The following is a 2,238-nucleotide window of genomic DNA, read 5'->3' as shown; positions in this document are numbered from 1 at the left end:
CCTAAAATTCCAAAATTCCACGAAAGTGGTAAGTGCGCACGTTCTACTTTGCCCACTTCTCTAAAATCCTATATGGTAAGACACAGCTTCGCCTCGGATACCTGCTCTGACAGGGTGTTTCCGCTAGAGGCCTGTTGAGACAGGTCCTTCTGCAAAGTGAGGTAGCCCTGAGTGACAGGCCAAGACTAGTAATTGATCCAATAAGTAGGCTCTTGGTCGTATTCCCTGGAAGAAATCCTTCATGATTCTAGGCCCTGGCGCCGCCTCCGAGGAGGCTTTTTTGGCACAGCTGGTACGGTGGCCCCTGCCATCCCGCAGTTTTGGGCACCGAGCCAGCCGCCCTCATTACACCAGAGGTCAATCTCGAGAGACTGACTCCCGTGGTAGACTATTGGTAGCCTGGGTTCTACTACCAATCTTGTCCCAGTGGGACCTGCACACTGTGAGGCTCTAGTAATGTCCCTTGGCAGCCTAGGCTTCTGGCCGTAGGGAGTAATGTCACTGACAGCCGTCTAAGTCCAGGACAGGGGCAATTCCCATAGCGATATGGTGTAGTTGGTACTTAGTGGCTCGCCATGGTTCTGGCTTGCACTCCCCTCAGCATGACCAGCCAATAAACATGCAACATGAAATGGAGCTAAAACTTAAAACCGCTTACCTTAAACTCTTTTAACTTCCTTTTTTACAGCTTCCTCTTTTTTTCAGCAAATGCAAAAAGTACAACTGCCAAACTGTGCTTCGTCATGCTCTTTTTGTTTACCACTAGCGCATGCTAATGACGTTTTATTCTTCAATAGTAACTTGGGTCATAGCCTACGAGTCACGCTGTGTAAACATCGCACAGTCTGCATGCATGTCTTGCACAATTTTATTAGATCCATCTCGCACAGTGTGATTTGTAATGATCTTATAGGATTGCTAAAATCGTGCAGTGTGTAGAAGGCTTTACAGAAGATTAATACGGTATAATGCAGGACTGTCAGTCAGCGGCCGTGGGCGGGGCTTAAACAATGTGACGTCACATTGATTTGAAAATCAAAACGGCAGATCTAATGAGACTGATTTGATTTAATAGGGATTAAAAATAAGAATGGGTGGATTATTTCATTGTAGGGTGGTTGTGTTCACACACTGCCAACTCACATTTATGTCCAAACACCACGTAAAAGTGGATTTTGCATAATAGGTGCCCATTAATGTTACTATAGTTTTGTTTTTTGTTGAGATTTTACAGGTAATGTCACTTTGTCAGGTGGAGATGGAAGAAAAAAATGGCAAGAACATTTATGAAAAGTTGAACCAAAATCATTTATTGAACAAGCAATATATATTTATATTGACAATGTATAGCACATAGACTTGAAGAATTGAAAAACAAATGATAAATAGCAGCACGTAATGTTTTTAGATTTTCAATTAGAAAAGTCATTATTTTAATCTTGTATTTCATATTAGGAGTGTACATTTATTTATTCTAATTGACAGGTGTGATGATCAGTGGGTTGGAGTTTTTACCTCCATAGTTTAAGGATGGGCAAAATAATGGATAGAGTTTTTCAGTGAAAGACTGAGCAGTGAAAGAGTAGATATGAGAGCTGGACTCCACATCATAAAAGCAGACCAGACCCTCCTCATAATCCACAAACACACCGACCCGCTGCGGCTTCACTCTCAGAGACAGAGAGACAGAAGGATCATCACAGGCTTTATATTCATTTCCATTCCTCAGAGCCACAGTCCAGTATCCATCACTGGGTCTTGCTGTGATCTCTCCCTTCCTGTTAATGGATTCTCTGGCCACTCCTAAATCCCAATCAGTCTTTCCCTTCACCTGCACCTCAAAATAAAATCTCCCTGACGAGAATACCTCCTTTCCCAAGACACAGTGTCCTGGATCAAATCTCTCTGGTTTGTCTGGGAGTTTCTGTCTAATGTCTCCACATCTCACTTGTTTTCCATCATCAGACAAAATGAGTTCAGGATGAGCTGTATCAGGATCCAGAGTCACATCCACTGAGAAAACAGAGAATATAGTTCTCAACTTCACAATAGAGATATTCTGTGAGGCTGTTTTTAATATGTAATCCTGTGTTTAATTAGATTGTAGAGCAGTAATGAAGCTGTGAGTGTATGAATGTAAACTAGTGTAGTGCAGACAGCACACTGTACCTGCATACTGCTGCATCACCTTCAGCTCTGTAGAGACTAATGACAAGAAAACATCAGCAGATCTGAAGC

At 42.4% G+C, this 2,238-nt stretch overlaps 1 protein-coding gene across 1 annotated transcript in view; it reads right to left on the bottom strand.

Annotated features, from left to right (window-relative positions):
• Positions 1-2,238, bottom strand: part of LOC107575022 (E3 ubiquitin-protein ligase TRIM39-like) — a gene marked incomplete at its 3' end in the record, with an annotated part of 12,911 nt that overhangs the window by 9,176 nt on the left and 1,497 nt on the right. The window lies entirely within an intron of this gene.

The sequence above is a fragment of the Sinocyclocheilus grahami genome, unplaced genomic scaffold (assembly GCF_001515645.1).
Source record: "Sinocyclocheilus grahami isolate Dianchi unplaced genomic scaffold, SAMN03320097.WGS_v1.1 scaffold2437.1, whole genome shotgun sequence".
Taxonomy (NCBI): Eukaryota; Metazoa; Chordata; class Actinopteri; order Cypriniformes; family Cyprinidae; genus Sinocyclocheilus; species Sinocyclocheilus grahami.
This window is presented reverse-complemented; position numbering and strand designations above follow the sequence as displayed.